Below are 16,947 nucleotides of genomic sequence, written 5' to 3'. Positions count from 1 at the left end.
CCAAGCCTTAGTACTGTTCTCGGGCGCACACCCCTCCTCGGGTGGGGAAAGGCGCTGGATGCCGGGGGACAACTCCCAGGCAAACACCCCTCCTCAGGTGGGGACAGGTGCCGGTGCCGGGTCAGCCTGGGGACTGCCGCCAGGCGAACCGACAGTATCTCTTCTTAAACTGTGAGTTGAAATAAACTCCTCCTTCCTTACATACATGTCAGGAATTTCTTTTTGCCAAAAGCAAAGTACTTAACACACATAGTTTCTGCATACATATTTTTTATCTCATTTACCTTCTTTACTGTTTGAAATACCCATAAAAGGTAACTTGATTTTCTTCCCCTTTTGTGATTGTTCTTCCTCCATGAATCATTACCCAACTACTGCATCAAAGACTAATTTCTCCCTTGCTAAATTCTACTATACCTTCCACCTGGTTTGCATCTATTTACTCACTGAGAAAACAGTAAGTACATATGTATTTGGTAAAATGGCAAGTTTTTCTTTAAACTTCACAAGTCTGGTTCTATTATTTACCCATAATTTTACTTTCCTTTCACCAGGGACGGAGATGATTTATTATTACAATCGAAACATGTATAGATCTATAGACATACACCTACACATATGTGAATATGGAGAAACCTAAAATGAGAACGATGCCTAAAAACTGACATAACTATCATTTATTCCTAAGGTTCTGTCCTCTTTCTCCTTACATCAGGGCATATGTCATGTTTAGTGAGTGAAAATAACAAAGTTGGTGTCTTTTACAAACCAAAGTCTTGTCACAAGCCTGCCATCATCAAGGGGTGAGGTATTCCCACCTCAGGCTATGGGCGCAGGACTGAAGATACACATCTTAAATAGTTCGAGAGCTAAACTGACACATGTCATCAAACTTCCCCTTGTCCTCATCTGCCTTCACTGTACAGAGGCCATCATTGTGCAGCGTTCCATCTTCAGACATGAAATTGAGGAGTAAAGAAGAGAGCCCAAGTGTTCCTGGCTTGTGTGGAAGACTTGGGAATAAGAAAGCATTACAGGATCCTTTAATATAGCCACACGCTTAACACTCACAAATGAATATATATATACCAAGATTAACAAGATGACAGAAATTAATAAAGAAAGCAAATAGATGAGTGGCTGGGGAGGGCATTATAGAGAAGAGGCATTGTAGTGTTAACTGTACCAAGGTGATGAAGGCAGGCCAGGGACTCTTGATTTTGGCAACTCCAAGGACAAGAGAGGGCTGACAGCCTAGAGGTGTTGGCAGATCATGATCAGCACAAGCGTGGATGCCAGATGTCCCTTGTGATCAGAACACCCAGTTAACAGCACTGTCACTCCAATCAGTCCCTTATGAGTCTTCTGGTCACTAAGGCAATGGGGGCTCAATGTGGTTCTGGGACTGTAAAAGGTCTGGTTGGCTTCTTCAAGGTGCTATGGGGGGGGGTCAAACAATGCTGCTGTGGCCTTGGGAGACTGAGGATCTCACAGTGCCTCTTATTGCTGCAGTAGTTGTAGGAAGATAGGGGTATAGGACTAGCTGGAGTGTCCAGGATGAAATGGAGACCTAGGCATTGTGGTATGCTCAGCATGGGGGCCCGTGGGAAGCACTGTTGCACACCTGGGCTCCAGCCTCATATGTCTGGAGCCTCTCTCTGAGGGTAACCACCTCAGTCTGGAGCTGCTGTCAGGTGGTGATATAATGGCTAATCACATTGCTCTTCAGCATGAGTCTGATCTCCTTGGCACAATTAGCCTATTTGAGGGAGTTGTAAGTATCCTCATAAGTCAGGCTGGAAGGACTGATGGCAGCAACCATCACAGTGCAGCAGTTTCCCCCAGTGGAGACCTTGAGCAGACAGGTCAGTCTACTGTCTCAGTAGGGCACATGAGACTTATGGCCCCTTGCATTGGTAGCATTGAGGATACTGATGAGTGCTAACAGAGGGCTGTTGATGTTGGGCACACTCTCATAGCTGCTCTCCTTTGTGTGGGGGCTAGATGAGGGCTATGAGCCAGTCAGGTCAATCAGTTTCATCTTGGCTACTTTAAGAGCTTGGGTCAGTCCTGGAACCTGGTTCTGCTGCTTCACAAAGACCTGCAAAATGGCATGAGAGTGGGAAGATGTGGTATTGACATCCCTGGGGTGCTGTGTGTGTCTGCAGTTTCGTCTGACCAACATCTTCAGTAGCTGCTTGTCTGAAGCTGGCTGGGAGAAAGTCCTGGCACCACAACATCCTTACCAAGGTTTGCACGAATTGTATGTAAGATCCATTGGGCTCCAGGAGTTCGTGGATCTACTCATTATACCCCTCCAGGTAACTGATGAGTACCTCAAATTGTTTTTCTTCCTGGCAGGCTTCAAGATGCCTATATAGTTCCATGGCGGTCAAGTACATGATGCTAGTTTCTCCCTTCATTCCCAGCATAGTGTGTGTCTTCGCAGCCCCAGTGACTCCAGAGGCAAACATTGAGCAGTTGTAACCTCAGGGAATGCTGTCAAGAATGCTCTGTGTAGTGTGCTGTAACACATCCTGTTCAGTGGCTACCTCACCAATGACAAAAGTCAGGTCTTTGCCCTTCTTGGGGCCATTGTGGGAGTCACTCTATTTTAGGCCAGGAAATACCCCCATCATTCTCCTTGGGATCAAACACCAGCATCTGCTCATCGACCACCTGAATCTCGGGTCACCACTGACTCTCTAGCTCCTTAGGGTTCTGGGCTCTCACCCATAGAACACTCTGCCTTCCACAGCCATTGCCATGGCAACACCTTTTGTTGGTTTCTGTTGGTGGTATTTCCTGTCTCTAGTATCCCTCAGACTCAGGAGAGAGCTAGCTCCCTGCCACCCTCTTCCACCAAATCGACCTTTTTCCAGTGTGGCCATATTATAAATTTAAGAGTGCAAATACCATGCTTTATTCTCTTTGTATTCCTTTCTTACTGAATGACCAGTGTATGCTTCAGTAAAATTTATTGAAATAAAGATCTCTGTTGCTTTTCCTTTCATATCAGTCCTATTGACCTTACACATCATCCACATTCAAAATTATGATTAAATTTTTTCAATAGTTTAAATTTTCTTTTTCTTGTGTTTCTCTTTCATAGTGTGAGAAATTGTAGCTACTGTAACAAAATACTTTAGATAACCAATTTGAAGTGATGAATTATAGAGGTTTTATTTCATGGTCAGTTGGCTGTTTAACCTTTGTCCTTGTGGAGAAGCATCATAGTGGAAAACATGTGTCAATAAATATTACTTAGCTTATAGTGGTAGGGAAGCAAAGCAAGAATAAGAGTAGAAGTCAGAGACCTATTTTCCCTTGCAGTGTATCCAATCAATGATACAAATTCATTTCATTAACCTTCATAGTTTAACAATTCCTTCTTTTTTTATTAGATATTTTCTCTACTTATATTTCAAAAGTTATCCCCTTTCCTGGTTTCCCCTTTGAAAACCCCCTATCTTCTAATCCCAGCAATATCACAGGCTAGAGAACAAGTGCTTAAGGCTTGAGTTATGGTAGGTACCCACAATCCATTCTTTTATTCAGTGTTCGATTGCTGTACAGAGACACCATGAACATGGAAACTCTTATGAAAGAAAGCATGCAATTGTGGGCTTGCTTACCGTTTCAGGTTTCAGAAGCTTGGTCCATTAACATCATGGCAGGAAGCATAGCAACAAGCATGGTGCTGGAACAGTAGCTGAAAATTCTATGTTCTGATTCATAGACAGAGAGTGAGAGACTCTAGGCTTTGAATGTACTTTTAAAAGTCCAAAGCCTACCCCAAGTGATGCATTTTCTCCAACAAACCTATACATCTTAATCCTTTTAATCCTTTCAAATGTGGTGCTGAAGCAGTCAAACATATGAGTTTTGGGGTGTTGTTTTTATTCAGAGGACCACATTTTACTCCCTGGCCTCCACAGGCTGATAGCCATGTTATAATACAAAATGCATTTAGACCAAATTCAAAAGTTCCCATGGTTTTTCACCATCTCATCATGGTTGAAATGTCAGAAGAACAAAGTCTCTTCCGAGACTCATGGCAATCTCTTAAATATAATCTGTATATAAAATCTGTAAAATCAAATTAATCTGTATATAAAATCAAATATAATCTGTATATAAAATCTGTAAAATCAAAATTAAAAAAAAATTCACATATAGTGGCAAAGGATATACATTACTATTCCAAAAGGGTGGAAAGGCAGCATAGTGAGGAGATTATGCCCAAAAGTAAGATTGGAAAGAAGCAGGGTAAACTCCAAGCTCTATATCTCTATGTCTGATATCAGAGGGCTCTTCAGATCTACATCTCCTTTCAGTTTTATTGACATTCTTCTCTCTTTTAGACTACACCTAGGCTGCAACTTTCCTTAGCAGGTTCTGTTTTGGCATCATAAACATGCATTCTCCAAGGTTCTCCAAGCTTCACCTTCACAGCTTCACACAAAATCCTCTCTGAGGATCTGTGAAGGGAAACTACTGATACACATCTGACCTCAGCAGCTTTTCTTAGTCAGGAAGCGATATTACATAACCCTTTTCTTTTATCCTTTGCTCCAAAGCCAAAACAACATAGCCAATGCTGCCAAGTTTTGCTGATTGCTGGGACTGGAACATGGCCCCCTCATTCAATTACAGCTGTATCAGATTTATAGTCTTTGATGGTTTCTTTCAGTCCCTAAGCTTTCTTTAATTCCTTTTCACAAGTAGGAAACTTAACTGGATATGGTCTTGCCCTGAAGTCAGTCATTCCCTTTATTCTATTTAGCATTAGGGTATTCCTTAAACTTTTTTTTCTTCTTGAGCAGTGGACTTGGCTCCAATATTACATTTCCTAGTGACCCTTTCCTCCTTAAAATGTATAGTTTGTATTTTTTCTTGCTCAGCATGCTCCTTCATTATAGGTCTGCATAAGAATGATTATTAATAGCCACAGGACATACTCGAAACTAGGCCATCTTGAAATCTCCTTTATTAATGCATTAATCCAAAAAGTCTTCAATTTAGCCTTAGGCGTATCTTGTGGACAAGGCCAGAAATGCATCTATTTTTCTTGAAAAAAAAATCGCAAGAATGGTTTTGTCCCAGTCACTCTTTCATCATTATAAATAGAAACAATGACCTTGGCAACTATTATGAAAAATAACTTTTAATTGGGGGCATGTGTACAGTATCAGAGGCTTAGTCTATCAAGACCATGGCAGGGTATATGTCTGTAAGCAATGCACTGAAGCAGAAGCTAAGAGTTCTATAACATGATCCATAGGCAGAGAAAGAGAGAGAGAGAGACTATAGACTTGGTATGAGGTTTTGAAACCTCAAAGACTCCCAGTGACACACTTCCTCCAACCAGGCCATACAACCTAATCCTTTTAATCCTTTCAAATACTGCCACTTCTATTGAGTAACCCTTCAAATATATAAGGCTACTGGGGCCATTATTATTTAGTTTAACACAATGACATCTAGTTATATCTTTTGTTTATTCTTTTATATCACTAACTTATGCTCCTGTATTAGATTCTATGTCTAGAGCTGTCCATCAACACTTTTTTGTTTTTATGTTTTTGTTTGTTTTTTGTTTTTGGGTTTTTTTTTCAAGACAGGGTTTCTCTGTATAACCCTGGCTGTCCTGGAACTCACTCTGTAGACCAGGCTGGCCTCGAACTCAGAAATCTGCCTGCCTCTGCCTCCCGAGTGCTGGGATTAAAGGCATGTGCCACCATGCCTGGTCCATCAACACTTCTTTGCTGCACATTAAACCTTACCTTCTTCCATCTACAAAATAAAGGTGAAGAACGGGGTGAGATATATATATATATATATATATATATATATATATATATATATATATATATACACACACAGATGATATAGATACAGATAGATAAAGATTATAGATATAGAAAAATATAGATATATGTCAGATCCTAATGTTTTTGTCTTACAATGCCATGATTATTGTACTTGTATGATATCATTCATATTTAACTATGATTTCTTAATTTGGACAATTCCATCTTTTACGGCTAAATAGTACTTCACTGTATAAATATGTAATATTCTTTATATGAATTTATCAATTTATGTACACTCAGGCTGATTCAATATCTTAGCTGCTCTGAATAATGCTATAACAACAAAAATATATAGGTGTCCAAGTTCCTCTTTGATAAATTGTATTAGTTACTTCCCTATTACTCAAATAAATATTTGATCAAAACAATTTAAAGAAGGAACACTTTATTTTGACTTACAGTTTAAAGATATAGTACATAATGTTAAGGAATTCATACTGACAGAAGCAAGATGCTTCTTGTATTTACACTTTCTAAACATATACATATTATTGATATTTATATTCACTTTAAGATAACATTGCTTCTGCAGTCAGGAAGCAGACAGCAATGAAAGCAAAAACTCAGTGTGCTTTTTCCTTTTCATTCAGTTTAGGATCCCTTCACACAGAATATTGGCAACCACAGTTAGAATGCCTCTTCCCACTCCAATTAACCTAGTCTCAACAATCCATCATAAACACGAGCAGAGGCTAACCTCTTCGAGATAATCCCTCATGAACATGCTCAGAAGCTTGTCTCCTAGGTAATTCTAGATCCTGTCAAATTGATTAAAATAGTGATTTCATTTCTTTGGGATATACATTCAGGTTGGAGAGTGATGTATAGTACAGCATTTCTACTTTTATTTTAAGTGCCTCCAATATAATTTACATTTCCACTAACAGTGACTCAGGATTCCTCTTCTACATTCTCATTAAAATTTGTCATTTCACAATGCTTTGATTATAATCGTCCCATATGGGAATGGGAGGATATCTATTTACAGTTTTGATTTAGATTAACCTGTCAGGCTAAGAGGGTTTTTTTTCATATACCAACTGAATATTTGCATGCCTTTAAAAAGTTTCTTGGCTTGCCTGCCACCATATAGTGTGGGCAGACAAGTGGGTGCCACTACTATGAGCAATATGTGGTGAAGAGATGAGAGAGAAAGAGAAGTTCAGGATTCATGCAATATAAAAAGAGGTGGAACTGAAATGTGTGGGCAGTAAAGAATAGCCCAAGGTTGAGTATCCTGCATTGTCACCTGAAGCTATGATGATGTACCAGGCCATGCTATTGCCAAGAGCCATATCTGGGTCTGTGTCCCTACTACAGCATGTTTCCATGTTAATGTCTTCAGTCCATATTACCCACAAAGACCATGTGAACATCCCTGGCCTATGCTGCTGCTTGAGGCCCTGTTAATGTCTGAGGGCTGAGATGAGCTGGGCTCATCCCTCATCAGGGCATTGCTGGCCCTACCCCTAGCCAGACATGCATTATTATGGGTGCAGGAAGGCTGTCCTGCCCTTTGTTTGCTGCAGCAGACAGGAGAGTTGGCCCTACTCCTCACCTGGGCAAAGTGGGAGAACTGAGCATGGTGGCATGGATGGGGAAGAAATGTTGGGCTGACAAACTCAACTACTATCCAAGCCCAGATCCAGGTTTTTCAGTTGGCATGCCTTCATTCCATCTATGAACTGCTGAAGCACATGAAGGAGCCAGTCCTGAAAAACCAAAGCTGCAGGATCCCCTTGACATAGGGTAACAACAGGATATCAGGTAGGAGTCCTCTTAAAGATCCAGTATTAATGAATATAGAAGAAGTTAGAGGCCTGGAAACAGACTGATGACATTTGAAAGTGAAGCTGTTTGGGCAAAAGAGTGTACTGTGTGACACAACATGATACACCTCAGATTCCACTGTAAGATTTTAAATTTTCTTTATTATTGTTTTCTTCTGAGTGGTGAAGGTTGTAAGGGTGGAGGGCAGATAACAAAGAGAAGGGAAAATGAGCAAAATTGGGTGCATGGTGTGAAAGTCACAAAGAATCAATTAAAAGGTTTTCAAAAGAAGAAAAAGAAAAAAGTTTCTGATAAATGTTTGCCTATTTTAAATGTGTTTTTTTAGGCTTTAATAATAAGATGCTTCAGTCTTTATATATCATATAGAACATTACCTTGCCAGGTTCAGAGTTTGTATTTTCCCCATTTTATAGGTATCTCTTTTTCCAAAAAAAGTCAGCCCAGGTGAATTAAATATGCAACCAATGTTGGAAAACATTTTAATGTGGGACACTGTTTATGATTTTGTAGTTTAATAAGACTTAAGTTATTGAGAGAACTTTGTTAAAATTATACAGTGATTTTAAGGAGGCAAAAACCATTTATGTATAATATTATAAATAGTCAAAACTCTAAGGGAATTGGTGAAAATTTAATACAGGATAATTTTGAAGGAATCTGACTCAACTCTAGATTAATGTATCTTCAGCTTGAGTTAAAACAGCTGTTTTCTGAATTTACACATTGTATATTTTACCTATTCCTTTCCCTGATATATTTCAAAAAATTAAATGTGTGTACTAAAATATATGTAAAAACATGTTACTAGCAATACTGTTGACAATAAAAAAAAGAAAAATTCCAAATTTTCACTGGAGGAATAATTAAAAATTAAGTTCTACATACAGTGGACTATTATTTACTATGTGAGTAAGTTAAGTACGACACCAGCTACAAAACAAAACAAAACAAAAAATCATAATGTAATAAACATGGAGCAAATTAACATGTTTTGTACCAATAAATTTTTATGAAATTTGGGGAATAGATAAATCCATAGATACTGAGCACAGAGAGTATTTCTCAGGGAAAGGGGATATGGTGAATACAGTGCTTAATGGTAAATGTTCTTTTTTATGAGTAATGGTATCTTTAAATAAGAAATAGGTGCTGCAAATGTGATAAATGTCGTAGTTGTTCCTTTGAATTGTTGATTTCCTGCTATAAGAATAATGCCTGAATAAATTGTGAATAATTATATGTAACTTAAAAATACTAGTGTTTAGGGAAGTCAACCTTCAATCATCACTCATAGTAGTGATCCCATGAAATTATGAGAAAATTTTCACCAAAATTCTTTAGGATTTCTATGTTAATGTATATGTAAGCAGGCACTAAGGATGCTTTGATATAGGTCAAATGATGGGATCTGATTATTAATATGATATAGAACTGCTAACACTCAACAAATTCAGGAAGAATTATGGTTAGAAGCAATGATAATGGCAAAAAGCATAAGTGCCATTGCCAACTTTTTAGATCATGTCACCTAGCATACTTTGGCACTTGCTTATTTTCCTAAGTGCAATTCATTTACCAACCCCCAATCTTTTTCTGTTTATGAGAGCAAAACCAATTTTCTGTTGTCTGCCAGAAAACATCTTTTGTAAAGAATGCATGTACTTCTCCAAATCAGTCCATCAATAAGCTCTGGTTTTGGGTGGTTAGCTTCATTAAATGCATTTCCTATCATTGCCTTTAAATATTTCATTCATATTCCTTCTTACAAACATATTTGTGAGTGTATTATTACATGGCTGTATATCCATTAATATATTCCTACAAAACAGAAATGCTATTAATCTATATTTTCCAGTATACATATGTGTAGAGGGATTTCTTCACTGGGATGCTTCTGTTGATGCTGGTGCTCTAGATTACTATTAATGGTGTTAAAACGGTGGTAGTATCATGGAATACTACAATAAACTTCAACACACACACAAACCAGAAGACCTATAAAACTTAAATATAGCCAATATTTAAACAGGTTTAAAAAATGTACCTAGAGTTCATAGCATAGTTGAAACTATATTAGAATACAGTTTCAGAATATTAACATTTGATGAGATATTATTAAGTGTCTCAAGATGAAAAGGGTCATAATATTGAGAAACATACTAAATACTAAAAAATAGCCATTTTTACCATAGTAGTCATCATAGTAGTTATCAGAGTATTAAGCATAACAGTCTTATAAAGAATCAAGATGGTGGAGAATACTCAGCTGTTTCTTTTTTCTTTTTTCTTTTTTAATTGTTTTTTTCGATACAGGGTTTCTCTGTATAGCCTTGGCTGTCCTGGCACTCACTTTGTAGACCAGGCTGGCCTCGAACTCAGAAATCCACCTGCCTCTGCCTCCCAAGTGCTGGGAATAAAGGCATGCGCTACCACGCCCAGCTTTCAGCTGTTTCTTAATTGTATTATTTCATTTTATATAACATTTATTAAGGTATTATGAAACACATTATGACTTGAGACAGAAACTTTGCAAAAATATTTGTTTATATGATTTTTAAATGACTGAAAGGTACTTTCCTTTATTAACATTATTTGCTCTCTTTATATTGGAAATAAATAATTCTAGATTAGCATTTAAATTTTTCCCTTAACCAAAATCAGTAGAGTAGAATTTATGCAATAGCAAAACTATGATAATTTCCTATACTCTAATGCCATTTTCCAGTGTTCAAGTTGAATATATTTCCTTTTTTTGATATTAGGTTTTGACTTGCTGTGGACCACTAGAGTAGACATAATTCCACACCAGTTCTGAACACAATATGAACTAACCAGTACTCCCTGAGCTCGAGTCTCTAGTTGCACATGTAGCAGAAGATGGCCTAATCGGCCATCATTGGGAAGAGAGGCCCCTTAGTCTTGTAAACTTTATATGACCCAGCACAGGGGAAGGCCAGGGCCAAGTAGTGGGAGTGGGTGGGTAGGGGAGCAGTGGTGGTGGTGGGGTTATAGGGAACTTTTGGGATAGCATTTGAAATGTAAATAAAGAAAATAATAAATAAATAAATAAATAAATAAATAAAAACAAAAACAAGAAACAAAAACATTAGTAGCTTTTGCTTTTCTTCTTAATGAGACAGCCTTTCTCAGGGAAAAAAGGAGTGGGGTGGGACATGGACATTTTAATTATTAAAGACTGCAATGAAGGAACAAGTCCAATGAAGCACCTAGCCATTCCACAAACTCACATGAAATACAATATATTTAGTGAGACCATCTAAGCGTCTTCCAGACACAGCTGAAGAGCCTAAAGTTCTGAAAAAGAACAATGTGGGTTTTCTGATCCTTTTATAAACTCCAGAATTATGAGTAAGTAATGACTGCTATTATTTTAATACTCAAACTTTTCTATTTAAATTTATGCAGCAATAGAAGACTTTAGAATCTTCACTTTAGAAAATTAGGTAGACTCACCAGAAGCTAAAACATTAAAATATCTAGTATTTTGTTTATAAGTAAATTCCCTGAATTTTGGTCCTAAGAGGACTACAAATTAGTTTAAGACTGATATGGCCTCATTAATAGCAAAGAATATCACTATTCAATGCAAACTAGAAATCCTCAAACACAAGTATTACTGATGGGCATAGAAACATGTAATTGCCTGTATGCTCTTTAAGTCTAAAGCACTTAGCATCTGGGCTTAGCAAAATACAAAGTAAAAGAAAATGGTGTTTTACATGTGAAATTCAGAATCGAAGAAATTCCCACTTACTAGAACCATGTGCTCAGAGATTTCAAAAGCATAGAAACTAAGTAAAAACTCAAAAGTAGAAAAATACTGTTTTTATTAAATGTTCTTCCTAGTGCTTTGAGGTTCCTAATAGCTGGGATGAATTTGTAAAATTAGTTTCTTTTATTGTTTCAACATGTTGAATTACCACAATGCAAAATCTAGGAAAATAGGGAAATGCTCAAATGTGTATGTGAAAGAGGATAATAATGATACCCATAGTATTGTACCAGCAGAATACTCATGAACTTGCTGGAAAGGCATGTAGTAGTACATGCCTTTTACTAGAAAGGCAGAAGCAAGCAAATCTCTGTGAGTTCAAGGCTAGTGTAGTCTACAGAGCTTGTTCCAGGATAGCCAGGGCTACATAAAGAAGCCTTGTCTTGAAAAACAAACAAACAAACAAACTCAGAAAACAAACAAACAAAAAAATGGAAAAAGGAAAAAGCAAAGAAAGAAAAAAGAATACTCAGGATTTTTTCATCGAATATCATCTAATTTGTCTTTACTTGTTTATTATTAGACAAAACAATAAATTACCATATTACCAAATAAAAGAATTAAGGATTGTCGATATTTTGACAAAACAAGAGTACTATTCTAAAGTCTAGCCTCATATAAGGCAAACACAAATTTAATATTTCTCAAAAGAGTAAAAATACAGACTAAGAGGCATTCACTTTTTTTTTTAATCTCAGTGAAGAAAATTTACTTTTTGATGGTTTTATTGTCAATCCTATCCAAAAGTGGATAACTGTTGCCTTAACACTTAAAATCTTAAAGTAACATATGCTGGTGGCTGCTCCACTGGTCTAAGAAAACAGTATTCTTGTATGAAATTCTCAAAAAGTTAAAAAATAAAAAACAAAAGAAAATACAAAGCCACAAATTTCATTGTGGCATTATCATATGTATTATAGTCTTTGTTGATCTTCCTTTCCACTCTCTTTTTCTACCCCATCTCCCCATTCTACTGATCTCTTTCCTTGTTGGGGATCTCTTCTTCTTCCTCCATATTACATGTATCTTATTACTCTCTTTTTTCCACCACTCTTGTATATCTCTTTCCATTTGATCATGGGTCCATTTATTATCTTATGAACTGTACCCACATATTCTAGTTTACTTTCTGATGCTGCAAGTCAGCAAAACCAACTTAGGGAGAAAAAGGAGGTATTTGCTTACATTTCTAGATTATAATTGTCTTAGTTAGGGTTTCTATTGCTGTGAAGAGAAACCATGACAAAGGCAACTCTTATAAAGGAAAGAATTTAATTGGAATTGGTTCTTAGTTCAGATGTTTAGTCCATTGTCATCATGACAGAGAGGAATACAGACATGGGGTTGGAGAGGAGTTGAGAGTTCTACAACTAGATCGGCAGGCAGTAGCAAGAAAGAATGAGCCACTGGGCCTGGCTTTGGCTTCTGAAACCTCAAAGCCCACCTCCAGTGACACACTTCCTCCAACAAGGCCACACCTACTCCAACAAGGCAACAACTCCTAATAATGCCACTCCCTATGGACCATTTTTATTCAAATCACCACTATAATAGCTTATCAATGAGAGGCATAAAAGCAGTAATTCATGCAGGAGCTTGATTAGTAACCATGTAGGAACACTACTTGCTGACTTACTATCTAGATTGCTTATTCGTGTTTTGGTAGACTTTCTTGTACAACCCAGTGATCTACTACCTGGAGTTGATATCCTTCCTGGTGGTCTGGATTATTCTGATAATGAAGATGATTCCCCATAGACAAGCCCACAGACCAATGTGATCCAGGAAATTCTTCAATTGAGGTTTCCCTTTCCTAGGTGACTCTAGATGCTGTGGTTTGAATGAGAATGTCTCCAGTGGATTTTGGCATTTGAATACTTGATTCCCAGTTGGAAGAACTGTTTTTGGGTAGTTTTCAGAAATGGGGCTCTCCTGAAGGGAAGACATCAATGGCCATAATCTTTGCAGTTTTAAGAGCCATATGTCATTCCCAATCCATTGTCTCTGTTTTCTGGTTACAGTTGAAGATGTTATCTCTCAGCTATTCCTGTCACCTGCTGTCAAAATCAACATTTTGAAATTTTAGAAAGGACTTCGAATATATTATTCTTTCTAAATTGTATTAAGCCTTCACAATGTTTTTAATTTTGGGCTGTTTTGCAGTTTTCTGCTTTCTGACAGTGTTGGGGGAGGGGGCATCCCCAGGCAAGGGGTTTTAGTGGAAACCTTGAGAAAAATAAACTTGTGTCTGAAATGGAAGTTGACACAATTTTAATTCCAGAGCTAGCTTCTTGGTGAGCTTAAACAGAACAGGATAATTTTTTCTAATATCATGTACATTATAACAATTTAAACAAAATGAGGTCAAAGCAGTCTATGTTTATTTTCTAGTTATAAACATTAACCTTATTTGTTAACCATATCTTGCTCAAGATATGTCTAGCACTGGCCACCTTGCTACCACTTATTTTTCAAACTCCAACCCAATCAGCACAATGGCCATGACGTCTACAGAAGGAATGGAATACCCGTAGGATTTGCCTGAGCATTACAGAATGGCCCTGGATCAACTGAGTGAACAAAATCAAGAGCAGCTTACTAACTTCTTTCAAATTACTAAGAGATAGCAATTTAAAGTCACAAAACTATGATAAAATGCCCTAATCCAAAAGCAACATAGGGAAGGCAAGCATCTATTTGCTTCACAAGTTTGGGATATAATCCGTTATTGTATAGAAGTCACATTGGTGTGAATTCAAACCAACTAGTCATATCAGATTAAGTCAGGAACAAAGATACGTAAATATACTCATATTAACTGCTTGCTTGCTTGCTGCTTATATTTACCTATGCATTAGCAAAGCAGTGGTGGAGAAATATCTAAGGTGTTTCTAAGCAAGAAAATAAAAAGTGATTTAAAAAATTCATATGCCTTTCCAAAACTAACTATACTTATGCAAAACATGTCTGGCTTTTTAAAAGCCACAGTACTTGGCTCCTTTTTCCCATATGACAGCGTTTCATCTATGGTCTACTAACTACCTAAACAGTTCCCAGGTCCCTGTGGTCTCTATAGCAATTTGGGCAGAATCAGTCTGGTTGTCCTGCCCAAAAGCTTTTCATAGCTTTTTCTCTGGGGAATAGATATGTGTGAAATAAGAAATGATCTACCTTGACTTAGGTAATATGAAACATTTGACTCTCTGGGTATCCTGTTTTGTCCACAGTGTAGGCCAAGCCTTGGCAATGGGCAAGAGAATAGAATGTTGTTTCTCATTGGTTATCATTCCAATATCCAGGTTGCTGTGCCCATATCTTCTCAGAGGTCTAGAAGGGTAACTTTCAGGCTTTGGGAGTCTCTGTCTGTCATAAGCTTAAATATTAATACATGTAGCAGGCTTCTGACAAGATTGAGAGCAATATCAAACATAATCTGAATTAGACAACTTGTGTTTGCTTAGCTAATTGTTTGAGAATGTACTAACAGAGTACACTCTAACTTGATGAAAGTAGCAAAAAAATAAAGCTAAACATATATTTATAAAAAGCAGTGATCTTCAACCTTATATTGTTTAAAAACCATTATTTACCAAGTCAGGATAAAACAAAGATCTTATCTTGTTAAATGACTTTGTCAGATTGTATAGGAGAGAAAAACACACTAAGAGACAAATGGCAGCCTTGCTTAGTGTACACTTGGCTTAGAGTTGATGTAGACCAGAATGGAAAGAGACCAGAGAGCAGACAGCTGTGACCTGAGACCATGGTGTGGGGACTGAAAACAAGTGTGTCTGGACAGCCTTAGAAACGAACCGAGCCATACCCTGGGAGGGCAGGCACATGGGCCCATTTTCCAGCCTGTAATGGGTCGGGGTATGGTTGCCAAGTAGCCCAGGCTCTCAGTTGTGGACTATGGGCAAGCAGCACTGGTCTCTCAGGAAAGAACTGAGAATGAAATAGAGAGCATTAGACAGGATCTGGGGAGAGGATCCATGGACTGGCATTTCTGGAAATAATGTAAAGACAGCAGATGGCTATTCACAGGTGCGAGCCCGCTCCTGATCAGCATTGGGAGTTTTGGCCTGCTCTGTGCAGAGTCTGGGACTGGAGATGTGGGCAACCTGAAGTGCACAAACCTGGAGGAGCTACAATAGGCCAGCAGTGTGTGAGCCCAAGGGACTGGCTGGCGCAGGGCTACTCGACATAGGGGAGGGGGCAGAACAGAGTCCTGAACAGAGAAACAGAAAGAGAGACAGAGAGACAGAGAGAGCATGTATGCAAGAGAGAACATGGAGTGGGGCAGGACAGATGGCTGTGGGAAATGCCAGAAAGCATCTATAGAAATGATAATGTGAATTTTGAATTTTGTCTTTAAGTCTATTTCTGTGGTTTAATACATTTTTTCCTGGCTTTCAAATGTTGAACTATCCCTGCATTTTAGGGATAAGGCCAACTTGACCAAATTATTTTCTACAGTTGAAGAAAAAAGAAAAATGTCTCATGATACAAACCAGCTAAAATAATTCATATCCATCAAACCACCCCTATAGAGAATACCAGATAATTAAATGGCTATTTAAAAGCTTTCTGATTAAAAACCTCTCAGGCACAGATGAATTCAGACCACAAGTCTATCATACTTTAGAAGACCTTCTGCCAATCCTTCTTAAATTGTTCAAATAATTAGAAACAGAAGAACACCTTATTTTTTTCTATAAATTATGTACTACTCTTCATAGCCAGGTATAGACATATACTCAGGAAAAACTGTAGGCCATATCCCTGATAACACAGATATAAAAACTCTCCATAAAATAATATTTGCAAACCAAATACAGATAAGCATCAAATTTTTGTTCAATGGCTACCCCTAAAGACATATATAGAAGCCACATTATATAGTTTCTATGAGTTAAATATAGGAATATATATATATATATATATATATATATATATATATGCAGTAAAAGTTGATGAAAAAGAGAACATGACTTTGAAAGAGAACAAGGAGGGGGGTATACATAAGGTTTTGGAGGGAGGAAAGGGAAGGAAAAAATATAGTAATTAAAATATAATAAAAGTAAATCTGTGACATGATCACTCCTGGCTGACTAATCTGTCCATGTCATATATTTGGAAGATTTCTTATAGGCAATAAATTTTTCTCATATTCTGAATAATGTATTGCCCATATACATATACCATGACAGAGGTAAGAAATGAAAATAACAGTGTAGAGATGTATGGAGAAGAAGAAGAAGAAGAAGAAGAAGAAGAAGAAGAAGAAGAAGAAGAAGAAGAAGAAGAAGAAGAAGAAGAAGAAGAAGAAGAAGAAGAAGAAGAAGAAGAAGAAGAAGAGGAGGAGGAGGAGGTACCTGGTAGCTAAAAAAGTGGAAGAAAAGTCTTGATAACTGTGTATCTGATAGAGGATTAACATCCAGAGTATACCAAGATCTTAAATGAAGAATTAAGAAACAAATGACTCAC

The 16,947-nt window shown here is 37.5% G+C and overlaps 1 pseudogene; it reads right to left on the bottom strand.

The window, feature by feature from the left end:
- Positions 1 to 1,388: 1,388 nt before the first annotated feature.
- On the bottom strand, positions 1,389 to 7,207 carry LOC110314459 (annotated as a pseudogene).
- Positions 7,208 to 16,947: the final 9,740 nt, after the last annotated feature.

This window comes from Mus pahari, chromosome X (genome assembly GCF_900095145.1).
Source record: "Mus pahari chromosome X, PAHARI_EIJ_v1.1, whole genome shotgun sequence".
NCBI classification, from domain to species: domain Eukaryota; kingdom Metazoa; phylum Chordata; class Mammalia; order Rodentia; family Muridae; genus Mus; species Mus pahari.
The sequence above is the reverse complement of the archived record's forward strand: the minus strand, read 5'-3'. Positions and strand labels throughout refer to the sequence as shown.